This window comes from Dermacentor silvarum, chromosome 11 (assembly GCF_013339745.2).
Source record: "Dermacentor silvarum isolate Dsil-2018 chromosome 11, BIME_Dsil_1.4, whole genome shotgun sequence".
Taxonomy (NCBI): Eukaryota; Metazoa; Arthropoda; class Arachnida; order Ixodida; family Ixodidae; genus Dermacentor; species Dermacentor silvarum.
The window spans coordinates 23973154-23995907 of NC_051164.1; the positions used below are offsets into that span (position 1 = coordinate 23973154).

Sequence of the window (22754 nt, forward strand, 5' to 3'; positions counted from 1 at the left end):
GTGGTAGAAACTTTTATTGCCATTGATGGTGGGGGCGAAGCCCCCTACATGGCACTTGGGTGCTTCCTTACTGTGAGGACGCACCCTTACAAAGCGAAGGAGAGCCCTTGGAGCACAATCCTTCTCATAGCACTGGAGATGATCCGGCACTGGTCTTGAGGGGAAGTGCAGGTCAAGAGATGATGATGATGATGATGTATGGTGTTTAATGGCGCAAGGGCCAAGTATGGCCAAAGAGCGCCATGCCAGTGTTTGCAGGTCAAGAGAGTCTCCTAGTAAAACTCAGCCACGGTCTTTGATGGGGGGTGAGGGAAGGTGGGGCATGTGAGGAGCGAGTGTAAGAAGTCGTTTACCGCAAAGTCTGCATGAGGAGAGAAATTGGTCTGGGTATCGTGCATGTAGCAGTATGGTGTATGGGGCAGTTCAAGTTTGTAGTCGTCGCCAGTGTGCGGCCTGCGCTATGGTGAGGGATGGGACTGGGGGTGTGCATTCCCTTCGTTCGTCCCGGTAGTACGAAATGATATCACTGAAAGAAAGCAGGCGCTCCCCGGCCCGTAGAGGGGGCTCGACTCCTCCTGCCCGGTATGTGAGACCTCGGGCTAGGGAATAGGCCTCCTCATTGCCAGGAAGGCCGGTATTCACTGTCATTGATGTCACGTGCTTGTGAGAAGAGAGGGGCGTATCCCATGCTTGTTTCAATGGCTCTGTCCAGGCTTGCTTGTGTTGGCTGGGCTGGGTGGGTCCGGATGACAATTGGGGAAAACTGTTCCTGGGTGGGACCGATTCCTGCTGCTGCGTTTCTGGGTGGCTTGGTCGTTTCCGTGGCTGGTGAAGGTTTTGTCCCTTGCACGATCCCGTGCCGGTAAGGTGAGGGCCCTCACACAGAATGCACTTGGGCGTACAATGAGGGTCGTGTTGCGAATGCTGTGTTACACAGCCGGGGCAAAGATTGGTCTTGGGGCTTGGGCATACGTCGTGACGGTGACCCGGCTGTCTGCAATTGGCACAGGCATCCGGACTGCCGCGGTATAGGATACAGCGGTGGATGGCTCCCATGTACAGTACTTATGGAGTGTGGGACTGCGCTTGCGTCGAAGGTTATTAGGATGGAGAGCGTTGGTCGGGTAGGTGCGCAGGCAGAAGTCGTTCGGTAGAGTGATTCGGACCTGGGTCTGTACTGACTTCCGCAGTCGAGGTGTTGGGACGTCTAGAAATCGTAGTTCACCTCGCGGGCGAACGACCACTGGAATAGCGTTGGGTGGGAGTGGTGGCAGCTGCTTGCTACACTGCACTGTGATGTGCGTCTCCTTGGTCGCACGTGGTAGGCGGGCTGGCGTCTTGCCGCCGCGGGTGGCGGCTGCTGTGTCCTGCGCCGCGTTCCTGGCGTTCGGATTAGCTGCCTCGCAGGTAGCGTTGCCGCAGTGGTGAGGTGGTTTGGGTGAACGGGCTGGTTGGGAGGCATAGGCTTTATACAGTACTCGTGTCCAATCGTCTGACTGGAGCTCTTTTGCGGTTATGGTGTGGCCTTCAACCATTACTTCCATCATAATGGATGGCGTCGCCGGCGGTGTCGGCGGAGAGGTAGAGTCCGGGTGAGGCTTAACCGGGCAGCTGAGCGTCTCGGTCCGATAATCGTTCTCAGCACAAAAAAGGTCGGATTTCGCCCGGAATGGGCGGTTTCCCTTTCTTCCGTAGGCACTTATGTCGCTTCTCGAGCAGATTAGTGGCCGTAGGAAAGATTGGGTAGGAGCCGCACGTACCGTTTGCCGGAGCCGACGTTGCAGACATCCGCTCGCGTTGGCCCCTACGCGGCGTCCCATGAACGGACGAGGCTCCTGCTGCTTCTACTTCGTTTCCCTTCCTCTCATCTTTGTTTCCCAGTTCCCCGTCTCCTGACGCTGCGCCGTGCTTCCTGTTGGGCTGCAGAAATAAGCGTCATTTACCACATTAAACCACTACTACTCTCCCCACCTGGCACGCTACTGCGGCAGCAGGTTCCCCTTTGACCCGCTCTGCTCCGTCAAAGCGCGCTCGTGCCGTGGACTCGCAGCCAATGGGAATTTGCCTGCCGTTTCCCTGCTACAAATGACAGACGCCGGCTTTTTCGCTCAATGAGCCATTTGACATTTTCTCATCAAAATGTAGCAGATGCTATCCCACGATGAATGTCGAAGAGAACGCGATTAGCAACGAAGCAAGGTAACAACAAACCCTGTTGCCACTACAAAGACGCGTCAAGTAAGAGGCCTACGTACGTACTCTGTCGCGATCACTTTCGGCAATGTTATCGCCTCGGCCGTGAGACGCGCCCTGATTGGCGCGTTGAGCAAAACTGAATGAGCTGGTTCAGCGCTACATCACGCGAAGGCGATTGCTATAGCCGAAAGTGATCGTCGCAGAATACGGCTCCTGTATGCAGCCGGTCTCCTCCCTCCCGCTTCCCCCTTGACACGCCGGGTAAACACCGACTGGGATTAGACCCGGACGTCGGACTCGTTCGTCACCTGGTAGCAACTGAGCGAGCAGCACCCGTGGCCGCTGCATGTGCTCGGCGCCTTATGAACCCTTAACGGCCGGTATCAACCTTATCGCATTGATCCGATCCTTATCAACACTTAGCTGTCCTTATCAAGATTATTGGACATGATCCAATCTTTATCAATTCTTATGAGACTTGATTCATCCTTATCAACACTTATCGGATCTTATTAACCTTATAAGTATTACTCCGACCATTACAAGTCCTTCACGCTCTTTAGCGCATTAACCAACCGCGTCGAACCATTATCAGCCGTGATGGGAGCCATATAACCCGTAATCACTCCTTATCATCCTTATCAACTCATTCACTGCTTACCTGTCTGCGCTGCGCCACGTGAAGCGCACTAGCCCGTAGAGTTCGGTGGCATTTCGATTGGTGAAGGAACGCCACAATAGAAGGCGCATCCCACGACCACCGAAACGTATTGGGGCTGTGTTGTTTTTGGTATTGAATTTTCACAAAATCGGAATTTTGCTTATGTTTACAATGCTCAAGTTGGCTCTACATGTGATCCCACAGATGGCTGTTATTCCAACATCACCAAATCTTCCAACAAAAGCCTTCATAGAAATCGTTCTTATTTGACATTTGCAGAGCCGGTAGAACTCGTGCACATGGCTCAAATCTATTCACATTCTGCAAGCCTTGGTGTCTAGCCCAGTGCAGCTCTTGCTGGGCTGGTATGGTTATAGAATGTATTTCAGCCGTGCATTGATTAAAGGCAATAAAGAAAGAAAAAAGCTGTCGCAGTTTCACCCGAAAGGCGAAGCATCAATTGCGATAGCAAACTTGTAGAGAGCTATACGGAGTAATGATAGTAGCTTTATCAGCTGTATAAACTTGGACATGCAGCAGCACCGGCAACACGCAGAACTGTTGACGCCGTCGGCGTTTTGCCCGCGTTCGCACGAAACGCGTGCGGCGTTGGTGACTGTTGTCGGAGCCTCTGGGGGCGGCTCGGAGGTTTTCGACCACATCAGAACGGGACACTAGTCGAGCAGCGTCGGAAGTCTTTACCACCTTCTCGCCTCACAACGTTTTTATATAAATAGGCACTTAGTGCCACAGCCACGGAGCAAGAAACCATAATCTTCCTCCGTGGCCGCAGCTAAACGTCGCCTCACTTCCCTCCCCCACGGCCTTTCGCGCGTCGGAAGAAGGCGCTTTTGCTCTACATATATGCTGATTGTAAAGGAGGAAAGAGACGCCTATTTCTGCAGCCCTTAAGGGAGCACGGCGCAGAACGCAAGTTTGTTCTCCGCCGTGGGTTCACTCCCCTTGAAAGCGCGCGTCGTTCGCGCCCTTTCACTCGCACATACAGCGTTCGGCGCGGCGATGATTTCATCTCCATTGACGTCATACGGAACCTCACGACGACGGAGACGGTGACGGAGACGGCGACGCCGACGGCAGCAATCTGCTTTGGAGTGTCCATATAATTTCTATCGCAATAAAATCACCACCCCTTCCATTCCGTGAAGATTGTCGAACAGCGAAGCTGTGTTAGTTACACCGAGTGTTACGAGTGTTACATGTGCATGTGATGCAATAGCGTAAAACACAAGTAAACACAGATCTATAACAGGAAGTTACATTATATTGAAACGTTGCGAGGCGAGAAGACGCAGTGACTACCGACGCTACTCGGCGTGTGTCCAGTTCTCTGATCGAAACCTGCCGAGCCGCCGTCAGAGGCATAAACTGCAATCAGGGACACCGTGCGCGTTCGGCGCGAACGCGGGGAAACGCGGACGGCGTCGGAAGCAGCTCTGCGTGTTGAGTATTATCCGAAAAGGTGCACCGCACAGAAACACCTTCTGTTATCGCCTCTCCTCCTCGCGCCAAACGCGGCCTCTCATTGGTCGCCTCCTCCCCAGCACGCCTCTGATCTTCTGCTGGTCACGTCACCTGCCCTCCCCTGGCGCGGCTCTCGTCTTCTCCTGGTTACGTGACCTGCGTGACGCCGGACAGACGGCGAAGGGTCGAATACCAACAGCTTCGCTGTTAAAAAAGAGTGTTGGGCCCAGTGTGTAAGACACTCGGCTTCTGAGCGTTGCGAAGTCAGAAGACCCGAGCGCCTTCGCCAACGCAGAGCAGCACCTGCGGCGCTCCCACCCTCTGGCGGCAAACCAAGGCAGGGCCCGCGATATACGCCGCCTACGGAGAGTTCAACAACTGAACCTAGTCTAGTAACGTTGCTCTGACCCTCCCCCCCCCCCCCCCCCGATATCGGGGGGGGGGGGGGGTTGTTTTCTTGTTGCTGCAAGAAAACAGCAGCGGTACCGCCAAAATCGAAGGAAAAGGCAAAGGAAGCGTTCCTTTAATAGTAAACTACGTCCTAGAATACATTAGGTGGCCAATTAAACAATATAAATGAGGAGGACAAATGTCAAATGAATTTGTGTGAGGGATAAGAAAGAAAACATGGGAAGGGGGTGAGATATACCATCATTGCCATCAAAGGGAACGAGTAGCGCGGGATTTATTAAACTTTGAAATTGAATACATGTAACAAAATACAATAGGTAGTGAGTCTTGAGTTTGTCTTGTTTAACATTGTTTCTTCTGTCGTTATCCTAATTTATCAGAGATTCTGTCCTGAACTTTGAGGCATACATGAATGGTACCGGATTGGGTGGCATCTTCATCCTTGTGTAACATCTATTGAGACGGGGTTCTTGTCTTGAACCTTGATGAATTTTTAATCAGTACTATGCTTGATGGCTATCTTTATTCTTGTGTTCTTTGCTGCTGATTGAATTTCCCAAATTTCCCTACCAATTTCCACAGCGTGCACAGGATCTTACAAAATAATGCCTTATGCCGAAATAATGCCTTAATGACCAGTACGGTAGGAAGGCAAATACAAAATCAGTAATGATGAGAAACGCACATTACCAATCCTGTATTCGTCCTTCTGCACAGGTAATTGAAATATCTGGTCTGCTTCAGAAATAATAACAGGCTTTTTTTTTTCATACTCTGCACTTCACTACCACGATTGCATCTGGAATGAGACGGCACTTCGTGGCAAAGTCGGCTTCGACAGGAATGATTTCTCTTTATATAGAATAACAAGCAGAACCACACTTACCGGCTACAGAAGAGCACCATGTCAAAAATACGAAGGCAGTGTAGCTTATAAGCGCCATATTCAAGCTGAGCCGATCTCAGGAACTCGATCCTGCAACAGCAGTTGCATGACATATATATTTATGTGATGACATGGAAGAAGATTGTGCTTAGCTGAATAATTTATGCTTAATTTCTAAATCAAAGAAAAAGTTGTGAGAGATTTACAGAGCGTTTTTCTTTTCATTTCAGACATTCTTGAACATCTCCCTTATCTTTGCCGCCGTGGTTTTTCCTCCCTCTGCGTAAAGTAGCCAGTCAGACGCTTTTCTCGTGAATTCGCTGCCATAATTTCTCTTTCTCTATTCAACGCGTTGTGAGTGAATCTGTAGGCAGCGAACATGGCACATTTGGTAACGGTAGCCCCATTAGAGGTTTTTTCAATTGTTACTGTGATTAAAAAAATACCGTCACAATGAGCTCAGGTGGTGCGTGTAATTGGCAATCATACTAACAGCCGTAATTTAAGTATTTCGTGTCTTAAGCAGAACATGCGGCCATCTGTTAGACAAAGGGCTTCGAATACGCTTGCCCCGTTTACGACATTCGTTGTAGGTACGGCTTAGCAGTCACAAATTACTCTTTTTGTAGATATCAAAGATTGAGGAGGAGGAGGGAAATGTTTATTTTCGTCAGATGCAGAGTTATTTAAATTACTGGGTTTCTTCTGCTAGGCGGCGTCAGGTGGCCGTAAGCCCTTGTCTTTCGGCGACCTCCAAAGCCCAGTTGACGGTCCGCAGCTGGACCGCGGGATCCGAGCTGGACACCGCTACCTCCCAGTCTGAAGTGTTATTAGTTTCGAGTTCTGCCCTAGGTTTGAGCCCGGGGCAGTCGCTCCATATATGTGTCAGGTCCGCTTTAGAGGCGTCGCAGTTCTTGCATTTAGGTGAGAAGCAGCCGGGATATATTAGTGAATACTTGTAAGGGTTGGCAAATGAGCGAGTCTGCAACTGTCTTCAGGTCACCTGTTGCAGTTTATCCAGTCATTTATGCGGAGGGGGGCATTTTTGTCTACCTTCGCGGTAGTGCATAGTAATTTCATGGAAAGTCACGGTGGTGATTCGCTAAACTAGGTGACTCGCTAAACCCAGGTCGAGGCCTCCCACCGCACGGCTGACTAAACCTCGGGCATAATTGTGGGCAGCCTCATTTCCTGGGTGCGAGGAATGTGCCGGGACCCAGATGATTTGAATCTGGTGATCAGGTGGTGGATATTTGTGAAAAAAATATTTTGTTGGGCCAAGCGAGTAGTGAAGTTATAATGAAACATCGAATAATTAATTCAACGCATTTCACTGAGACAAAACTTTTATTTACTTAGGCATCTATTTTTATTTTCATACCGCAGCCCTTTAGCAGAGTTATCATGGAAATGGTTAAGTGGTAACCTAGAAACAATGCCGATCTAATAAGCATGCTACCAACCAGTGCAGTTCGAAGTACGAATAAAGTTCATCAGTCTTAGACATTCCGAAAAATTTGACAGAGTAAGGGCACAATATTCCCAGTTATTCTTTCATTATCAATTTCGTCATCACCGTTATCAGCCTATACTATGTGTAATCCAGGACGAATGCCTCTGCCATCGATCTTCAATCAGCTAACGAAATCTTACGCCTAATGCAGTTACGGCAGAACTCATCTCACGATGACCGTCGGTGGTGATACGTTTAGCATTCGAGCAATGTTGCGAAACACTGCACTTCTGAAGTCACATCTATTTAACATCTGTAGTGCTCATTCTGAGACTTCCGTTGCTTCGGCTACATGCGATATACTCCCGTATGGCCCCAGTTATAGCCCTCACTTACGAAGGTCGACCATGAGCGTGGTGGCATGACGATGAATGTGCGAAGCCGAAGCGGAGAGGACGATGGACTGACAAAGAAGGAATGACTTCGATGGAACGACAAAGGCGGTATGTCGATGACGCCGTGACGACTATGGAATGGCAATTCATACATTACGACAATGGTATAACGGCGACAGCGCGATGACGACAACATAAGGAAAATGGGATGACGACGATGACGTGACGATGAGGGTAACACGACAGCCCGATAACGTAGCTGGGATGACGACGATGGCACGACGACCAAGGTATCACAACGGATCTGCAGGATCGATTTCATGATGATAGATGTATGATGACGTCACTGAAATGATGACGATGGTAAAACAACCACGCGACGACGACGGCATGACGAGAATCGCCTTCAGAATGACAACGTTGTGATAACACTGGGACGACGGCGAGTGTACAACAACGACGACATAACGAGAGTCGGAGGGGAAAGCTAGAATGACAACTATGCAACAACCATGAAAGCATCACAACCACGAGCACAAACATCAGCTCTCTGTAGCCAATTTCTTCAACTTTTCTTCGTGGTTCATGCTGCTGTCACAAACTGGAGCTGAGTGCTTTGAAGACCCACAAAAGAGACAGTCCTTGTCTCACTTTCGAAGAATATTGCAGGACAGCTGCTGGTGGTAAGGTGGAGTGCAAGTTTCTTCTTTCTTAGGTGGTTTAGCGCATTTCTTTCCTTTAAAATCATGAACTCCACTTCTTTCTCGGCTTTCAACTTCCACGCGAATATAAGGCAAGAGTTCTTGCAACTCCTCATCGGCTGTCGCTGTCGTTGAGTCTTGCTGTTGTACAGAGCCTAAACTGTCGATAGCAGACGGTGATGACTTTGAACTGGCTTCTTTTCGGTAATAGCCAATGACGATGTCTGCTGGCAATGCCTTCAAAAGAATGTCCATCATCATAGTTGCATAGCTGGCAGGACTGACGTTTAATTAGACCTTTCAGGCCTCTGATATGGCACTGCACACAATCCAATAGTCTTCGAAGATTGTATGCATCTTCTGAGGAAGCAACTGCTGGTAGTGTGCGCAGACGACGTAAATGCTCCTGCACGATGCGACGCTTATCGTCAAAACGACTCTTTAGAATATCGATGGCGTCGTCGTAGCACTCGCCTGTCGCTTGTAGACCAGAAATTGAAGCTGCTGCTGTACCGCTCAGAAGAATCTTCAAATATTGAAATCGTTCTCCTTTCGTCAGCTTTTCGTTCTCATGCACAGATGCCTTGAATTGCTCCCAAAAAGCAGGCCAGTGACAAAGCTGTCCGTCGAATGTCTGCAACTGTAGAATTGGAAGCTTGATTAATTTGCGCGGGGCGTGATCATCGAGTGCATTTTATGAACCTGCAGCTGCGGAAAGGGCAATCGTAGAAGACTGATTTTGACGGAGTAGCCACTCCCGAGCCTTCAGCTCCCCCAACATTCCTTGCGCAGCATCTTGATAAGTCAACACAGCTTCAAATTATGTCGCGAACTCGTCCTCAGGGATAGCTTCTTCTAGGCCGGCGTTAAGCTTGACCAAGTCCTCATTATTTGCGTGTAGTCGTTCAATCAAAGATGAAATCTTTGCACTGTCAGCGCTTTCGCTTTCAATCCCGGCTTTTGCTTCATTGATGAGACGCGTATTCATCTGGCGTCGCGCCGTTCGCTTTTCTTTAAGGATTTTGAAGCGGTTCATCTTGTGTTTCAACAATGTTTGACCTCGCTCACCTTCTCAGATGGACGCTGAGTAGGTGCCTTATCACGGCGAAGGGTAACGGCGGATGGTCCAATCAGGTCGTACCGACTGGCTTTCGGAAGAGGCTTCCGCTATCCTTACGGCGTGCTGTCTTCGCTTTCAAAGTTCCCGATGAGCACTCCAGGCGTGTAGAGTCCCAGCGAGCACTACTCCCGGGTGGTTTCGGCACCAGAATTTAGAATAAATGGTCACAGCACATGCTGAAACCCAACTGTATTTACATTATGTACAGTAACTGGATGGAATGCTCTCCATGGCGGACGCTGTCTTTTTTTCTACTTTCTCGTCTTCTTGCGTCCGTGATCCCGCGTGCCATGCAGTTGGCTTCTTTTTTTCTCTAGCTATTCAAAGAAGGGTACATATTAAATAGATGCAACGACTGCAATCTGCACCTTACAAACAATTTTACATGACTCAATGATTTCTACGTCAGTGAATGAGGGCCAAACGACCATCGAAGAAGGCGACTATGGTCATGAGTCGCTCGGGGTTGCAGCGAGTGCACCGAGCATTGTAATGAATAGAAAAACAAACCAAATCACCAATCAGCAAGTACCATGGTATCCCAGAGATGAGAGAAAGAAAAGAAAGAAAAGAACCCAAGAGCCATGTCGACAATTTGATAGCTGGGCGTAAGGGCCTATTTCTAAACGAAATGGCGGATTCATACGCGACTTAAATTAACGCAAGAAATTGAGGACACAAGGAAAACCAGACAGGACGAGCGCTGAGATTTGTTGGCGAAAGATTTCACGAAGCGACGTTGCAAAGCTGCCCGAAAAGCCTCAGCAAACGTGCAATGTGAAGCTCACAGCATCACCGAACGTTCCGCACTACAAGTACGCTCCGGTAACTTCAGTGAACGTTGAGCGTTTTCTTTTTTTTTTTTTTTTTTGCATACAAATACTGACTGAAGGCACAACTTTAAGCCCGAAAGCCTTGAGATGGTTCTGGTTTGTTATTGCTTTCATAGCCTTTCTCACGGTGTCGATTCACCCTAGCTTTACCGTTAATCTGTACAAAAGGTGATTCTTCTCCAACATCTTTTCATGAAGAAAATAAAACGAACTTTCTCAAAGCACAGGATCTCTCTGCTGTGTTCAATAGAAGTCGAAGGTTTGTCCTGAAATACGCTGATGAAGTATATATAAGTTTAGCCTATATATGCTTAAACGATAACATTTAACGTCTATATATGCCTAAATGACAATTTTCAGGGCCTAGCTATTATAGGCGCCTAAAACCTGGTTTTTCGTTCGTTTCGTTCACTTCCGGTCATTATTCATGAGTATTGGTGAGCTTGGACCAAGTCAAAGTGTTCGACCGCTTAGACTACCAGTATTTATTTGAGGTGCTACGATGCTATAACTTCCCCGATGAGTTTGTAAGCATCCTACGTATGTTGTACTCGGGAACAACAGCTGAGCTGCTATTTAACAGCCCTTTTATGCCTAGTTTTGATGTGACAAGGGGTGCGCAGCAGGGCTCTCCATTGACACCTGTATTGTTTGTGCTTGCGATTGACCCGTTGGTAAAGTGCTTCAGTGATAGCCTACTTGTAAAGGACTTCCTATGCCGGGAACAGGGTGCATAAATGTATCACCGTATGCCGACGACATTGCTTTGTTCTTACAGGATGGGGACAGTCTCTTGCAGAGGTATTTGGTATTTATAATCCGTATGCACCAAGGTCGGGGGATAAAATACAGATGAGGAAATGTGAAGTATTAAATTTAGGACGCACTGCAATGACATTACCTGGAGGCGTCAGACAGACCGAGCATATGCAAATACTAGGCATCAAATTTTGAACAAATAGCGTTTCACCGCACAGGTGGCGAGGCATTCTTAGCTTCATTAGAGAGCAATCGGAAGCAGTGACTGCGTTCCCACTACCGCTAGCAGAAAGGGCTTTAATGATTAAGCGCGTATTGTGCAGTAAGCTGTGATTTGCTGCAAGGGTACCTCTTCTACCGTCACCAACAGTACATGTAGTAAACACACTTATAATTTCATGGTTCTGACGAAACAAGTCGCGATAGGTAGCACAGCCTTTTTTGCGTCTGCCGAACGCCAACGAAGGATGGAGCTAGCCGTGCATAGTTACAATTGGTACACTGCTGCGCACTGACAGTACATGTGACCTACTTGATGATGATGAGTACCCAGGTAGGCCGCTGCTCCTTTATTGGCTGGGCTATTACCGTCGAACTCTTAAGCCGCGCAGTCCAGGCAACTTGCTTAAGACAGTAGTACGGCCGGCACCATAGTATGCGCCGGCTGCTCGCTTACAAAGCCAGCTTTCAATCAATAATGATCTTGAATTCGAGGCTGACAATAGTGTTTTTGCATGTGGACTGTCATGGTGCTTTTGAAGTCGAAGTGGCGCAAGCCAGTGTTAAGCAGAAATAATTTACTGCTTTGTTTGCTCCTTTGTTTTGCTTATTTCAAGTTCGATGTATTGCATGCGCGAAACGTTATATTGCACTCAATGTTCGCACTACAGCTGTACGCATGCATACGCGTGCAAAAATGTTTTTGTGAACTGCAGTGGAAATTCCTTGGCCCTTCTGGCGCACACCACCATAGTATGCGGCATAATAGAGGAGCAGCAACCAAGGATCGAATTCATGAAGCTTCTCATTCATAAATGTTCCTGGCCATTGGCTGGCCGCTTTCGCTAATAATAATCGAAGTGCCACTTCGGGCGCCGACAGATTACAGTGCTCGGCCATCTCGTCGATGCTTCCGGTGTACAACCCGACCCGGAGAAGGTTCGAGCAGTAACGGCTTTCCCTGTACCTCAGTCTGTCAAAGACGTCCGGAGTTTTGTGGGGCTCTGTTCTTATTTCAGACGGTTCATGAAAGATTTCGCAGCAACCGCTCAACCTCTCACAGAACTTATGAAGAAAGACGTGCATTTTACGTGGGGTTCCCCGCAGGCTGCCGCATTTTCACGCCTTATCACGATTCTGACTAATCCACCGATCTTGGCCCACTTTGACCCGTCCGCACCAACAGAGGTCCGAACCGATGCCAGTGGTTATGGGATCGGCGCCGTCTTAGCGCAACGCCAACACGGACACGACCGCGTTATAGCCTCGCTAGCCGACTCCTGACAACTGCAGAGCGCAACTATTCGATTACCGAGCGCGAATTTCTTGCTCTCGTCTGGGCTGTTTCAAAGTTCTGCCCACATTTATATGGCAAGCCCTTCTCAGTAATCACAGACCATCATGCGCTGTGTTGGCTTTCGTCGCTCAAGGATCCTACTGGCCGGCTCGGTCGTTGGGCTCTCCGACTACAAGAATATCCCTACACAGTGACGTACAAGTCGGGACACCAACACCAGGACGCAGATTGCCTCTCTCGCTACCCAGTCGAAGACCCGACCTCTACGTCTGAGCCTGACACCGACGCCTGCGTTCTCTCTGTTTTTCCTCTGGTCCATGTCGCCGACGAGCAGCGCCGTGACCCGTCCTTGCGTGCCATCATTGACCGCCTGGAATCTCCACTTGCCGACAGTTCCCTTCGCTTATTCACACTTCAAGATGGCGTACTCTACCGCCACAACGTTCACCCCGATGGCCCAGCATTACTCCTTGTGATCCCTAAACACCTTCGCTCGGCTGCTCTCCACGAACTTCACGACCTCCCCATTGCCGGTCACCTCGGTGTGTCACGTACCTACGACCGGATTCGCCGACGCTTCTTTTGGCCTGGGCTTGCTCGCTCCGTTCGAAGATACGTAGCTGCGTGTGATAAATGCCAGCGAGGCAAGACACCATCGACGCTACCTGCTGGGTACCTACAACCAATCGGCATTCCCGCGGAGCCATTCTTTCGGGTTGGTTTAGATTTACTTGGTCCCTTTCCTCTTTCTACCTCTGGGAACAGGTGGATCGCTGTGGCCACAGATTACGCCACGCGCTACGCCATCACCCGAGCGCTCCCTACAAGCTGCGCCACAGATGTTGCCGATTTTCTTTTACGCGACGTGATTTTATTACATGGAGCTCCGCGACAACTTCTCACAGAACGTGGCCGGACATTCCTATCAAAAGTTATCGCGGACATCCTGCAGTCATGTGTCACGAGGCACAAGCTATCCACGCCATACCATCCGCAAACTAATGGCCTCACGGAGCGTCTTAATCGCACTCTCACAGACATGCTCGCGAAGTATGTCTCTTCCGACCACACTGACTGGGACCTCACTCTGCCGTTTGTCACCTTTGCCTATAATTCCTCGCGCCACGACACACCCGGCTATTCCCCATTTTTCCTCCTGTTCGGCCGAGATCCAGCACTGCCCCTCGACACAACTCTCCCTGTTCACGCGGCACCCACCAGTGAATATGCACTTGATGCCGTCGCCCGCGCTGCTCACGCAAGGGAAATTGCCCGTGACCGCCTTTTGAACTCCCAAGAGAGTCAAAGGCGTTTGTACGACCAGCGACACCGAGACGTGCACTTCCCGCCTGGTTCTTTGGTGCTTCTATGGTCTCCGTCGCGTCAGGTCGGCCTGTCAGAAAAACTGCTGTCGCGTTACACAGGCCCCTACCGAGTGCTTCGTGCCGTGACTCCCGTCACATACGAGATCGCCCCTGACGCCCCATCTGCTTCCCAGTTCAGCGATATCGTGCACGTTACACGACTGAAGCAGTATCACCCTCCCAATGATGACATTTAGACGCTCCGGGACGTCGCTTCTGCCGCCGGGGGATTATGCTACACGCGTGTGGTATTTGATTGTTTGACCGAGGCGCGCGGGCGCCATCACTCGAGAAAAGAAGAGGAAGAACGAGCTGGGCTCGCGCTGTGAACCTAACCGGTCAGCGCTGCAACCGCTGTTGTAAATACAACCTGTAAATAGTTGCCCGTCTTACTGACTCGTTCTTCGCGTAACAATATGTCCAGCAACACTATTGGCTAGAATTCTCTCTCAATGAGAATTGTAAGCGCAAGTGCATTTTTCAATAGAGACTTAGCTTTCCTACAGCGTGAGCAGCAGTGGCAAATAGCATTAACGACCACTCCTAAGCAACAGAGGTACTTACTGCAATTACTTTCTCCCACTCTGAAGGGACCTTAGAAAAGATGTGGACAACGTGTTTATTCGAGGCGAACGCACCACGGTTCATCTCTGCTACTTTTATACTAACATAACTTGTTTCCCATGTTTATGCTGTTAAAGGTACAAAGTCTTAACTTATCTAAGAACATATGTATGAGTGCGAAAGCAATTAGAGAAAATACGGACACTTGAATATTACTCATCAGTCTGCCAGACGTAGTAAGTGTGCTTAATATTTTAATGTCACATTTGAATGCATTCCCGATCCAAAAATATGCAGCGGATAGTTAAGAACATTGACGTGTGCTCACATCCCAAATATGATGCTGCTTATTTTTTTAAACTTTAATGTGTCAACGTTTCTCCAATGTTCACGGAAGCGTTCATTATAATAGCAGAACATAAAAAAGATGATTCGCTAAAGCAAGCGTTGGAAAAAAGAAAAAAAATCCGGCAGATCCAACGCCCTGTGGGAATCGATTTTATGCGAATCAGTGTGCGGGGAGCCTGCCAAGTTAACGAAACGACCATGAGAGCACCAAGACGTAGGCGGCTGTTTGATGGCCTTCATTATTTTTCGAATAAATTAAGCATGCAAGTGCTCCGGAGCGTTAAGAGTGTGTTTCACGAATGACGCACAATTTATCCCGCTGGCCTCGCGTAACTACAAACTCCACCACGATCACATTTAGTGAACGTTGGAGAAAATTAGGGATAAATTCGTGTGCGAAGTTATACGCATGTGGAACAGCTACAGCTTTTGTGAAAATTTGCTTTACCATGTGCTCGAAAGGGCTTGACTCGGAAACTCGAAAATTGTTTTCCAGTGTCCAGAGGGAACATTACGATGCAGCTAAATTAAATTTTGTGAAAATAAGGGGCACTCTAAAAGTTATATAGGTTGTGTTTCTAGGATATAAGTTTATAACTTGTGCTTCAATAATCCGCCCGAAGCTCGAATCCACATCAGCAATACGGGATCAAGGTCAGGCATACATCGTCAACGACAATGAATCTGTGCAAAATCGGGTCGCTCGCTTCATCTTTTCCGACTATTCATTTTGCACTAGCATTTCATCATTACGAGCACGTGCCGATTTACAAACGCTATCTCTTCGCCACGAAGCAGAGCGTCTTTGCCTGCTTCACAAACTTTATCATCATACTTCCCTTCATGACGATTTTTTTGTAATGCTTTATTTAGACAATTCATTGTCTATGATGTAGGGGCTAAAGGCAGATGCAACTGCCTGACAAAGGCCCCCCTACCCATACATTACTCAGCGGGTGGGACATTATGAAGGATAGTGCAACAATGTAGAAACAATAGAAAGAAGAACAAAGTGTATGGGCAGGCAATCAAATATTAAAAAAGTAAGATTCTTACACTTTATACGTAGTATAGCATCACTAATGCGAGAGAACAAGGAAATATTTAAACAAGCTGTGACGAAGAAGACGTACGACATGCTCTGCAGATGATCCACACCACCAACAGCAGCAACATCGTGATCGCTCCACAAAAGACGACGCTGAAGTTACGGCTAAGAGCGCTGCCCGACGTAACTGTTTAGCCGCCCATTCTGTGCCAGTATATCCGAAGGATCTACATCTACGCCTGTATCAATAAACCTCATTTCAATTGGTGGAGGTGCTGGGCAGGGGCGTAGCCAGGGAGGGGGGGGGGCATGAAATGCCCCCCCTGCCCCCCCCCCCACCTGCTGCATGCCACCCCCCTGCTGCATGCCCCCCCCCCCCCCCCCCCCTGCCGGCACGAAATTTTTTCGTGCCGGCATGCAAAACTACCACCGACGCCGGGAATCATTCGGGATTCTGTCTACAATGTCTTTTTCACGCTCGAAAAGACACTTCGGCACGAACATTGCGAACTCGGGCTGGATTTCGTGACAACGCCCTTGCACCTGGAGTCACGTAACGCAAGGAGCCCCATCCAAGCACAGACTTTCAACGGCTTTTCGATAGCGAGCGGGCGCGTTGCGGCATCTCGCAGCGGCCGCGGAATCTACGGAGCGCGTGGATTTCAATTACGAAACTTTATCGGTATAAAGTTCTCAGAAACTTTTTACACGCAAGGTGCACTGACATTTCGAAAGGCGTGCTTTAAAAGATTTTCAATTCTGGAACTTTATGGGGTTAATGCTTTTATAAACTTGGGCCAACATGCGTGCACTGGAGCCCTCGTGTCCAAGACGTTCCAGAAATGAAAGCACGCGCTCGCAATCTTCCACACACACCAAAATACTAAATATCACCGTGACTGTGGGCAAGCAGCTGATAACTTTCTCCAAAAATTTTCAGGAAGCGTGCCTAATGTGATCGATCAGGGCAGGCAAAGCAAAATATGAGAAAACAAAAGAAAGCAAACGGCCTATTATTGACGAAATTCTTTTTGCCGGCGACAAGGTCTGGCTCTCCGTGGCCACAGGGACAGTGGCACTATGAATTTAAGCATAGCCCCCGCTGAAATTCCAAGTATTTTCAGAGCGCTTTTTTGCATGCGAGCTGATTGTGGAGATACATATCTGAAGAACCATTTGGAAAGTTGCCCCAGTAATGCCTCATATTTAAGCCCAGATGCACAAAACCAAATTATAGAAATTTGTGGTTAAATTATCAAAGAAAGCCTAGTTGCAAAAGCAGGCTGCTTCTCCATAGTTCCTGACGAAACGACGGACATCACTGGAGTAGAACAGCCGACTGTTTGTGCAAGTTACCTAAACAAGGATGCCATCGACACCGAGGGAGTGTTTTAGGTTTTAGCACCGGAATAGATGCCCTCTCTAATTGCGACTGCAGGTTCTTGGTAAATGTGTACAAGCTGCTGCAGATCCTAGTCATCCTTCCAGTGACCATTGCCAGCGCAGAGAGAATATTTTTTAACAAGAGTTTACTAAAAAACAACTTGCGCTCTACAATGTCTGTCGAGCGCATGGTTAGGCTGGCGCTTCTATACACACACAGAGACGTCGGCATCAACGTGTCCGAAGTCATTGACCGCTTCGCTCAACTTCCCCGCCGAGAGAAGTTTGTCCTTCAGATAGCGAAGCTGCAAAAATGAATGCAAGTAAAAAGCTCTGTTCCTTCAGGTCCATAAGCTCGTAATTATGAAAACGTATCACTGTTCATTAGCTTTTAAAACCACAGAAATTTTAGCTGTTTATTCTAGCAGTTAGCATCATGATCAAAATTATCATGCGAATACGAAAATTACGAGGACATCAATAACCAATTTTGACCGACCTTGCTCATTGAAAGCCCGGCCCACGCGACGTTTGCCAAAAACACACTCGGATATTGGGTAGTTCAACATGCCGCAACATCTGTGGATTTCGTTTGTCCTTTTCTTTCCTTTTTATCTACCTGCTTTTATTTCTTTTTTGAAACGAAGGAATACCATCCTTTAATTTTGGGTGTAGAATAATTGTTGCCGCTGTGCAGGCAGTTAAATTGCGCATTTTCGTACTGATTTCTGCATTATTCCTCTATTATTCCACCCACATGGCACTGTCGCGACCGCCGCATGGCCCAAGTACATATCACGATTTCTGCGATCATAGTTTTGTTCTTGCCTAGATCATCTGTTTTTCTGTGCGCAAAGTTTACTATCTGTGACTGCGCAACATGTTTATTTGTTGTCTTGCTTAACGCATGACATACAGTGATGTTTGCTTAACCCTGTAATGTCCAAACACAGTTCCACATCAAGGAAACTTTCAACAAATTGTTTACATTTATTTCTGGACATGGTGTGTACATTAGTGGAAGAAAAGGAAATTGGTTTCAGTTACAACTTAATCACAGTACTCATTAATTATTTAGTAAATGGTTTGTTACACTGCCCACTGCTGCAACTTCATTCCAATATATTAAAAACAGCCCTATAACCTTTGTATTCGGATTGCCCCACTTCAGTCAGCATTTTGAGGCATCAAACTCAGCCTAGCATATATGATAATTGGGAATTACAGGGTTAAATACGTAGATTTATTGTACACTCAGACGTATATTTAAATATCTTGTTGCGAGGTTTTGTGTATACAAGCAGTGAACTTTGTTTCTAGCGACTCTTTTTTGCCCTTTAGCGAGTTGTATCTTCGCATTTGTATATTCCATCTATCTTCGCATTTCTAATGTATATTTTGCAGAACTCCTACTTTTATTTGTACTCACTGTTGCTAGTATAATGTCGGTGTAATTACAATACACGACCGGTAACAGCTCCTCCTGCGCAATCTATTGCAACCAGGGACAGCATCATTGAGGTTTTTTCCTGGCCGTTGCATATGTGTAAAAATGTAAACAAGGTTCTTGAATGACAAAGATTCATCAAAATATTTGTCCTCAACTTATTCATTTCATGGCCTTTACGTTTTTCATATCAGCTGCATGCACTGCTTTGCTGGTTTCGAACTGATATAGTTCTAAAGTTCGTGATATTTTCTTTACTTATTAAATAGACAAAAAAAAACGTGGCAGCATTGATATCAGCATTTCTGCCACAATTTTTGGGACATACGAATATGTTCTTTTATGAAAAAAATACATATTTTACTTGACAGTGCGTAGCGTTCAATAATTCGTTTGCAGCAGTGGTAATGGCAATGCAGTTATTATTCATGTATTTGATCCCTCGACAAATTCTATAAGGAGGCGGCCACGCTGCAACCTGAGCCCCCCCCCCCCCCCCCTCCCCCGAACGAATTTTCTGGCTACGCCACTGATAATGGCCCACCGTTCAGCAGCCGGCTTTTCAAAGATTTCCTGCAGCAGCTAGGCGTTGCCCATGTTACGTCAAGTCCGTATCATCCCGGCTCTAATGGTATGACAGAAAGAACAGTACAAGAGGCCAAAAAGCTCCTAAAGAAATGTTCACGTAACCGAGTTGACTTTCATATGGCGTTGTTCGAATGGCGCAACACCCCCAGTGATGATGTTCTAAAGTCGCCTGTGCAGACTTTAATGGGACGTCAAACCAGGACCTTGCTGCCTGTGCCCACCAGCCACCGAATACCAGAGGCAGTACTAAGCAAAGCCATTCACAGCAGGCTCCAGGAGATCCATCAACGCCGCATGGTCTGCTATAACCGTGGAACGAGGCACCTGCCACCACTCTCTTAGGTCACCAGGTCAGTCACTACATACGACAGCTTCCAGCGTGCCTGATCGCCTGCTATTCTTCTGAGGCCAGCCCCGTTCAGCGATCCTGACAACGGAAAATGGCCGAGAAATCACACGCACAAGAGAACACCTGCGGGACTTATAAACAGTTCACTCAAGGCCCCCGAAGCAGGCTCCAGAGAAATCCACCCCTCTCAAGAGCTACGCAGAAGCACAAGTGCTCGCCACAAGCCCTATGTTTCCCACAACCTGAAAGGTATAATTAATTTGTTTCCCAATAAAGGGGAGATTCAGCACGGCTGAATCTGCAGTCATCACCGAGTGCCCGTAATCACGTGATCTGTTACGTCGCGTTTGCTTCTCTATATATGCAACTTGCTCAACCGCAATAAACTCGTTGTTCGCCAAACTGCTGGCTTTGCTACAGAGCCATTGTAGCTCTGCAAGAGTGCGGCGCGTGCGCCACTGCGTCACGCGTCACACGAGATATTTGTCTCTTTTGCTGGATCGAACACCGACAGCAACGGTTGGCTACTTAAACGGTGACATATCCGAAGCCATTCGTCCGCATGGTTTGGCGTCCATTCAAACACCGCGTCTTCCTGGATTATGCTGCGCAAAAGCTTCGTCCTTTCTGCCAGTGTTGGAATAAACTTACCGAAAGAATGTACAGCACCGAGCATTCTCAGCGCGACTTGTTTATCGTGTGACTCTGGAGTCTGCAGCATAGACTGAACGATGGAAGGACTCAGCCTGATGCCTCCTGCAGAAATTACGTTCCGTATAAAGTCTGTTTCGTTCACTTCAACAACGCATTCGTCAGGGTTGAATGTTAGCCCTGCTTCTTCTGCCGTCTTTAGCACCAAACTCAGTCGTTGATCATGCGCTTGCTTTGATGAGCCCCACACTAATTTATCATCGACATATTCTTTGGTTTCTGGCAGACGCTGAAAAATATTGTTTAGGGCTATTTGGAACACTTCCGATGCTGACGATATGCCGAAAGGCAATCGGAGAAAACGGTGGCGGCCGAAAGGCGTCGCGAAAGTGCAGATTCTCGAAGTTTTGTCGTGCAGCGGAATCTGGTAGAACCCTGAATTGGCATCTAGGCGCGTGAACACTTTAGCTCCTGTGAGTTCGGGTTCAATGCCCTCTCGTCTTGGCATTTCGAAGTGCTCCCGTTTAACGGCCTCGTTCATCTTACGCGGGTCCGTGCACACCCGTAGTTTACCGTTTTTCTTGCCCACAATGACAAGAGGGCTAACCCATTACGTAGGCTGCAGTCAATTTCGTGATTATGCCTTCCCGCTCCATGCGCTCCAGCTCATCTCGAAGATGTTCCTTCAAGGCCAGTGGTACTCGACGCGCCGACTGGACGACTAGGACTGCCCCGTCGTGTAGGAGCATGCGATAGTGGCGCTAGATACAGCCTATGCCAGAAAAAAAGGTGGCGAAATTCGTTCACAACTTTTTCTGAACTGCACAGGTTGATTATTTTCTGATAAGGCTGATACCGATAGATAAGTGTTATAAGGCTCGGATCTAGTCCGATAAGGGTGATAACTACCAATAATGGTTGATAAGAAATGGTCGGATCTAGTCCGATAAGGCTCCAGGTAACGACTGATGAGGCTTCATAAGCGTTTATACTGGTCAGATCAAGTTTCATAAAATTGATAATGACACCGGGCTGCGAGGAGATGAGCAAACAATTACTACTTTGTTAAAATTAAATTAATTTATGGGGTTTTACGTGCCAAAACCACGATTTGATTATGAGGCACGCCGTAGTGGGGGACTCCGGAAATTTAAACCACATGGAGTTCTTTAACGTACCCCTAAATCTAAGTACACGGGTGTTTTCGCATTTCGCCCCCATCGGAATGCAGCCGCCGTGGCTGGGATTCGATCCCGCGACTTCGTTTTCAGCAGTCCAACACCATAGCCACTGAGCAACCACGGCGGGTTACTACTTTGTAATAAATTTTATGTTTGTATTGCCTATTATGTAATACCTTCCACTGAGGGCTTTTAAAAGTACTGTACATGAATGAATGCAGGAATGAATAAATAAATAAACACGTACGCAATATTGAAAGTGTATATGTGAATCACGGTGTTTGAAATAAAGTACGCATTCAAGCACTCGGGAGCGTTATCAGTGAGCCTTGCAAGCGGCGCAAGACTAGGACATAGCCCTGGCGTAATACAAATTGTCGCAAGATGAACCTTAGCAATGAGTTGGGGCCCACTGTGGGAAATCTCAAGTGTAATTTCTAGCGAAGTTTTAATGTTTCGAGCCTTATTACGAGAGTCACAATAAATATTCAACCCTTCCCTTTTTCGGGATTTTCACGAGTAATACAAGCTTTCTTCTACGTTTGCCGGGTAACCTCGTTTAAATACACGAAGCGACTTGTTTATATCTGGTGAGAGAGAGAGGCTGTTTATTAGAAAAACAGATTTTTGCGGACGCGTATACAACCGCTGGCATGCTACTCTGTAATAGGGATGGGAAATGCGATTAAAAGTTTTCAGAAGGGAGAGAAAAAAAAGAGAGAAAGAATAAATATGAAATGCGCAAGTGGACCTGATACTAATATTTACAGGTGTGGTAGCGGATAAATTTAGCCTTTTCTATATGAAATGGAAAGCTTAGGAGTGAGGATCAACGGCGAATATCTCAGCAACCTTCGGTTCGCCGATGACGTTGTCCTATTCAGCAACAATGGCAACGAATTACAACAAATGATTGAGGACCTTACCCATGAAAGTGTAAAAGTGTGGTTGAAGATTAATATGCAGAAGGCAAAGATAATGCTTAATAGCCTGACCAGGGAACAAGGATTCAGGATCGCCAGTCAGCCGCAAGAGTCTGTAAAGGAGTATGTTTATCTAGGTCAATTACTCACAAGGGACCCTGATCACGAGAAGGAAATTTACAGAAGAATAAAATTGGGTTGGAGTGCATACCGCAGGCATTGCCAAATCCTGACTGGGAGCTTACCACTGTCACTGAAAAGAAAATTCTACGGTTGCTAAAATATGGGGCAGAAACGTGGAGGTTAACAAAGAATCTCGGGAACAAGTTAAGGACCACACAAAGAGGGATGGAACGAAGTTAGGCCTAACATTAAGAGATGGGAAGAGAGTGGTGTGGAACAGAGAGAAAACAGGGATAGCCGATATTCTAGTTGACATTAAGCAGGAAAAATGGAGCTGGGCAGGCCATGTAGTGCGTAGGATGGTTAACCGGT

General features: G+C 47.6%; 1 long non-coding RNA gene across 1 annotated transcript in view; it reads right to left on the minus strand.

The window, feature by feature from the left end:
- Positions 1–14398, minus strand: part of LOC125941415 (uncharacterized) — a 55978-nt gene extending 41580 nt beyond the window's left edge. Inside the window, exons 1-2 of the long non-coding RNA XR_007464252.1 lie at positions 14342–14398; positions 5637–5726 (exon numbers count right to left, since the gene is read on the minus strand). This is a non-coding gene — a long non-coding RNA (uncharacterized LOC125941415). The remainder of the gene's footprint in view (positions 1–5636; positions 5727–14341) is intronic.
- Between the last annotated feature and the right edge of the window lie 8356 nt (positions 14399–22754).